Here is a 6,940-nt window from a genome sequence, read left to right as displayed (position 1 = left end):
TCCCAGAGTGGGGGCGGTGGGATCGGGCGCAGTGAGAAAGCAGCACGAGTGGAGCCGAGCCGTGTCCGCCCACCTCGTTGTGGTTGCTCTCTAATGCTCGGTCTCTTCGCACACTGAAAACGCTCGCAGGCAGATGAGCCTCCAGAAGACATTCTGTGGAGCCGCAGCGCTCGGGCTGATGGAACTCTGTGCTTTGTGCCTTGTTGGGCTCCTGCGGGCTTGAGGACAGCTCTTACTGAAGCGTTAGATTGAACGCAGCGGGCCGGGGGCAGTGTGGAAAAGCCCTGCCCGCACGTTGCCCCTTTCCTTCCGTTCTGCCTTTCCTGCCTGCAGGCAGCTCGCTTTGGGCCCCGTTCCTGTAAGTAACAAACTTGTTCAGTGGCACGCTTGTTAAGAAAAATAACAGTGCTGTCTTGCTGAATTCTTATCCAGAAAAAGTAAATCCCTCTCTGACTGGCGCTTTCTGAAACAGAATCCCAGATTCACAGAATGGCTTGGGTTGGAAGGGGCCTTGGGGATCATCCAATTCCAACCCCCCTGCCATGGGTAAGGTTAATTTTTCAAGATTAGTTATATCATTTGCTGACCTCATAAGATGAATGCTGCAACTCTTTGCTGCTAAGTTGCCTCTTTATTGGTTACTGCATCCATCATTTTCTGTACAAATAAAGCTAGTGCTTTTCTCTGCTAAGAACGTGGTGTTGCACTGATCTGTTAGAGGCAGGAGGAATGGCTTTTGCAGAACAGAAGAATTTGAAATAAATCTAAAGAAACCTGCTTTAGAAACATCTGTTTTAAGAGACTTCATCTTTTGTGGTAGGTGAGAGTTCCATATTTGGGGATGTGGATACATTTGAATCTCTTTCACAGAGTCGTATTCTGCTATCTTAGAAGATGGTGCTGCCCTATGGTTATGACTCTGGAGGATATTAATGCTGAGTTTTAGATCTAAAATATCTTCAGACGTAAAATTGATGGTTGGACTGTATGATCTTCTAGGTCTTTTCCAACCTTGCTAACTCTAATTCTATGAAAATTGCTCTAGATGTAAACCAAAACTGGACGTCTGAAAACCAAGCAGTAAGAACTCTTCTACCCTCATTCTTTGTGGGTAAGGTGACACTTCCATAATTTCTTGTGTTTTTTAGGAGACTTCTTATGGATTATGTTATCAGTTAGTGCACTGAGGGAAAATATAGAGCCCACTGTTTGTATGGGTATTACAAGTAGAAGGTACTAATAAGCTAATGCAGAGCTCCCACTGAGTTGGCTAACTTCTAATGGAAATCTGAGACTTGCTGACAAGTGAGATCCTTGTTAGAAGGATGGGAGTTGCTATTTGTTTTCAAGTAGCGAAGCAAAGGAGTTGTCTCCATGTGAGTTAATTTGAGTGTGAGATGTGACAGCAGAACTTGCCACCTGGGGCTTTCCTAGGACACTTGGGTGCCTGGAGCATCACTGCGTTCTTCCAAGTGGCTGTCTTGTGCATTTCTCTTGCTTTCTTTTACCAAACCTGGTGCTTGTTTCTGTGAACCACTCTGTGGGGAACCATAACCCTTCCCACAGAGAGGGGGGTGTCAAAAGGCAAGTGGTGATCAGCCCTTACCAACTCTATTGCAAGGCCTGAGCCATGGGGAACGCCCATGAGTCTCACTGGTCTTATTTTTCTTTTCTTCATTGTGGAGAAAGATGTGTTGATCCTGAGGTGAGGATATAGAAGTGGGATGGTATCCTCTCCTGCCTCAGGAAGCCATCCAGTACAAAGACTGAAAAACTAAAAACTGATCCAGAAGCTATAGCTCTTCGATCCTTTCCAGCCTCCTGTTGATGGATGCAGTCCCCTTCATTCACTAACTAAAAATTCCAGTAGCTTTTCATGTTTGCAGTGTCTAATGCTCATGACAGTGGCTTGTTCCAGGGGAAATCACCTTGGCAAAGGTGAATTTTAGTTTGAAATCTCTTAGTCCTTTTTTGGAAGGTTGGGTGGAGGTCTGCATGTATCGAGAAGGGAGATGTGCCTGCACTCCTCAAAAAGGCTCCTTGCCTGTCCAGTCTGTGTAATGTTCCTGGTGTACGACAGGTTGGCCATGAGCCAGCAGTGTGCCCTGGTGGCCAAGAAGGCCAATGGCATCCTGGGGTGCATTAAAAAGAGCATGGCCAGCAGGTCGAGGGAGGTGATCCTCCCCCTCTACTCTGCCCTGGTCAGGCCTCACCTGGAGTATTGTGTCCAGTTCTGGGCTCCCTGGTACAAAAAGACAGGAATCTCCTGGAGAGAGTCCAGTGGAGCACCTCTCTTATGAGGAAAGGCTGAGCGACCTGGGTCTGTTCAGCCTTGAGGAAAGAAGACTCAGAGGGGATCTGATTAATGTTTAGAAATACCTAAGGTGCGGGATGAGGCCAGACTCTTTTCAGTGGTGCGTGGCGATAGGACAAGGGGAAATGGCCACAAACTGAAGCATAGGAAGTTCCACACAAACGTGCGTAAGAACTTACAGTGAGGGTGATGGAGCACTGGAACAGGCTGCCCAGAAAGGCTGTGGAGTCTCCTTCTCTGGAGACGTTCATAGCATCATAGAATCATAGAACTAGCTAGGTTGGAAAAGACCTACAAGATCACCTAGTCCAACCATCCACCTACCACCAATAACCCCACTAAACCATGTCTCTCAACGCTTTACCAAAACCTTTCTTGAACACCTCCAGGGACAGTGGCTCAACCACCTCCCTGGGCAGCCCATTCCAGCGCCTGACCACTCTTTCAGAAAAGTAGTGTTTCCTAACGTCCAGCCTAAATCTCCCCTGGCGCAACTTGAAGCCATTCCCCCTCGTCCTGTCACTAGTTACAAGAGAGAAGAGGCCGAACCCCAGCTCACTACAACCACCCTTCAGGTAGTTATAGAGAGTGATAAGGTCCCCCCTGAGCCTCCTCCAGACTGAACAAGACCCACCTGGACTCCTACCTGTGCAACCTGATCTAAGGAGCCTGCTTCGCAGGGTGGTTGGGATGATCTCTAGAGGTCCCTTCCAGCCCCTACGATTCTGTGATTCTGTAATTAAACTGAATTCGCAACCAGAATGTCAGCACAAAGTCCATATTGCTCAAAAAGACTTCAGAGTTCAGGCTCTGGGTTCAGCTACTGAAGGCAAAGGCCAAAAGAGAATGTTACTGTTTTCTGGGGTTGGGGAAAAACAGCAAAACCTCAAGGTCTGATGAGGAAGGGAATAAAAAATTGCAAAATAGAAGGTTTGAAAGTAATTTCATAGCTTGGGAAAAGGCAAGAAAGATAAGCAACGTGAAGGGGAAGGCATGGAACAGGCAGTGACCCAGGCAATTTTTTTCAGTTCCCAGTGCTACACTAGTATTAATGAAGAGCAAAATCTGAATAAGCCACTCGGCCCGTCAGAGTTCAGGCTGAGAAGGTGATATAAGCTGGTTTGTTTAGCAGTAGGGATCCAGTATATTAGTTTAAAGACCAATATATGAGTTTAGCAAAAGGAATCAATGAGTGCTAATTCTAAAACTTTCCATTTCAACTTTGCTTTGTGTGTGAACAGCCTTGTTTTCTCTTAATTCTGCTTCACAAGAAGCACTGGAGTCATAATAGACTACTTGTCTTTGCATTTCACCAGGTGCAAGGACGTTTTTCTTGGATTTTCACATACATTGTTTTGGAAGTTGCTCATTATGGCCTAACAAGCAATGGAAGTTTGCCAGATTGGGGAAAAACAGCTAAAGGTCATCCAAAAGTCCCTGTGATGAAGCTAACAGTGGAAAAATGGGGATAAAGTAAGTGGGCGTACGACCACTAAATGCAACTGCGCATGCACAAAGGAACATTAGCATATATTAATGAGTTCTTGGAAAAGAATGAATATGTATGCCAATGTACTGCATGTGTATGTCTTAACTGTTTAAATGTAGAACCTGAACTCAGAGAGAGCACTTGTTTGTCAAGTCACCTGGTACGTATCATGAGGAATAAATGAATGTCGCTTTCTAACACTACATTGGAGTTAGAGTTTTCTTCCTGGATTTTGGGTGACAGTTTAGATGACAAACGCAGCTTTAGCCTTACTCTCTTGCTTATACCTCTATATCATCTTGCTATTTTTGCATTGAACTAATTGTAAAGCAATAAAGTTTTGAAGGGTCTGGAGTTGCTTTTGTAGGCTTCTGCTTACTAGTGTAAACCGGCACATATGCTGCCTGCAGCCATTTTATTATCTTAAAAATCTTGATCTCTTGAAGCCTTGGTGTGAAAGGGAACATAGGTTGAATGCCCATGTTCCCTGCCCTCTTCAGAAAAGAGTGGAGAATTAAGCATAAGTGCTCTGCAAGATCTAGATAAGTCAGATTTCTTATTTATAAAACTACTGTACAAGAATAAAACAAGGCACATAAATATTTGAGAAACGTGGGATTTTTTTTTTCCCCTCAGATGGAATTTCTATGGAATTCTAACTGTGACACTTCCCCATTCACATCTCTTCAACTCTGTGTGTTAAAAAGGAGGAGTTCAGAGAGAAATAAAGCTTTGCCTTTGCCCCCCTCTGCTGCAGCCTGGACTCTGCAGGACTGGGTCTTTTGTAGTTCCCAGTGTGGCATCTCCCCCACCGCTTGCTCTGAGTGCTGCTGTGTAGCCAGTTATCTTTGCATTTTTTAGCACTCTGTTTATTGTTAGCTCAACTGGATCTCCTGCGTAATGTGAGGTTTCCTCTTGTTCTATAAGAAGAAAAGCCATATAAATACAGGGGGTATAGAAACATGCTCTGCGATTAGAGAATCACTGATTCTCTAATTGGTGGCAAGACCAATGGTGGTACAGCTTAAACAGTTTTCAGCTTTTGTGAGCAGATACAACTTCTGCAGTAGAGAAATCCCATGTTTTCATAAAATCCAGCTTATTTTCATCTGTCCTTTTAAGCAGATTTGTTCTATTTGTGATGGTGGCCTTAACATACATCCCACTTAACTTCATTCTGGCATTCAGCTCTTTCATGGTGCTCTTGGCCTTAACCAGTTTCTTTCCATGTCCCCAAAGCCACTCCCAGAGAAATCCTCCTCCTGGCCTGCAACACAATGATCTTAAAGGAGGGAGTGGAAAGAAATGGCAAGAGCGAAGATAAACAAGACCATCAACCAACATCAGTCTTGTGACACAGCAGTCGCTCCTCTGTGATGTTGCATAATTTCTATAAATAGAATTTAAGATCCTTGTCTTTTGTTCTGCAACGCACCCAGTATGGTTTGAGTCTTGCTTAAAAAAGCAGTGTGCAATGTATGAGGTAGAAGAATAGAGTGGGTTTTAAGATGCTCTGTTTCTTTGTTCTCACATCTGGTCCTGCTTCGTACTGGTGGAGAGAAAGATAAGAAGTAGATAGTGGACATCAGAAGGTTTAGATGTATTGCTCATTGCTCTTAAGTTTGAAACAGGAGGTGAAGTGAGATGGTAGCATGCTGCCAAATCACATGAGGGGGATTTCTCATGAGACGAGAGCTTCTTGCCTTCCAGTAGCTTAAATAAATACAACAGTAATACCACAAGTAATGAAATGCATGGAAAACAGGCAGGATAGACTGACTGGAACAGTTATGATGGTAAATCAAGGAAAAAAATGACACAGGTATGAGGGGAAAGTACTGCTCAAAGGAACACTGGATTGAGTCTGTTACAATTTAAAACATTATTTTAGTTGCCACCTGGAGTCAGATCTTCCAGCACCTCTGATATAGACTCCTGAGAAAGTAAAATACTGAAAAGTTCTATGAAATTGTAGCTGAGACTTCTGCTTTCAGCGTACAGAAGCAGAGAACACTTTACAACTTGTGGGACCCTGGCCCACCCACTAATGGGAGCTCGGCAGCTACGACACCACCACGACCACCATTTCAGGTAGGGATGTGGCCGTGTTATTTTCCTAACTGTGGACTCGGGTAAACCTTCGGCTTCCTGTTCCTAGCAGGCATTACTCTTCCATTTCCAGGCAACTGCAGTAAAACAAAACACCTCCTGTGTGTCTGCCCTCCAAAGGGAGGCATCGGGATGTGCATTAGCGTGACAAAAGGCAGAGAGGCAGAGCTGAATCTGCAGGGAGAACAATCTGAAGTCTTTGCTCATAAAGTTCATTTTCTGTTCAGCTGATATTTCACTACTTGAGTTGCTGATTCTGGACAAATCCCACCTTGTGACTTCTCTGAAACAGTGCAGGCCTGAATTTTGTTGCAGGGAACAGCCTGGCCAACCCATGCCGCAGGCCTTCACAAGGGCCATGTTTGGTGGCTCTTTTCCACATGTGCTGTGGGAAAACTGTTGACAAATGATGGCGTTAGACATTACGTTGGTACCAAAAGACTGAGGAGCTTCTTCGAGGCAGCCTGTGGAGAGTTGAAGTGCTGTGTAATGCCTGGAGTTACTGCTCCATTTAAGTGAACACAGAGGAATCACTGTAGTAAAATACAGAAGATACGCTATTATTTTTTGAAATGTTGCTTCACATTCTCGAACATTTGAAGAAGATAAGAACTAAACCTTGACTGCAGTTGTTTTACTTATGACAAATTTCTCCCCTTTTGTGTTGGGAGCGCTGGCCTCGCAGGTCAGAGACCATGCACATCTCATGGCAAACTCATTCCTCGGGGAAAGCCGTAGCTGGCTGCCACCTGCCCCACGCCCACACTGCCTGTACCCGTGCCAGCTCCAAAGCATCCAGTGCTACAGCTGGGGTGAAAGAGGCGTGAGGCAGCAGGACGCTGGTGGGAAGGGGTCACCGGAGGAGAGACCGGGGAGCCAGGCGGGGATGCCGCCGAGAAGCTGTGAGGGGCGCGGGGCGCTGCCCGGCCGGGAGGGGGATGGGCGACGCGGCCCGGCGGCCATTTTGAGGAGGACAATACCCGCCGCACGGCACGGCCCGCTGCGCCCGGCGGGCGGGCGGGGCGCGC

General features: G+C 45.9%; 1 long non-coding RNA gene across 1 annotated transcript; it reads left to right on the top strand.

Moving 5' to 3' along the window:
* On the top strand, nt 134-4,006 carry LOC110407522. The gene is made up of 2 exons (XR_002443919.1): nt 134-1,111; nt 3,631-4,006. It is a non-coding gene; the product is annotated as an uncharacterized LOC110407522 (long non-coding RNA).

Source organism: Numida meleagris, chromosome 17, assembly GCF_002078875.1.
Source record: "Numida meleagris isolate 19003 breed g44 Domestic line chromosome 17, NumMel1.0, whole genome shotgun sequence".
NCBI lineage: Eukaryota > Metazoa > Chordata > Aves > Galliformes > Numididae > Numida > Numida meleagris.
Note: the sequence above shows the minus strand (reverse complement) of the source record. Positions and strands in the feature narration are given on the sequence as shown.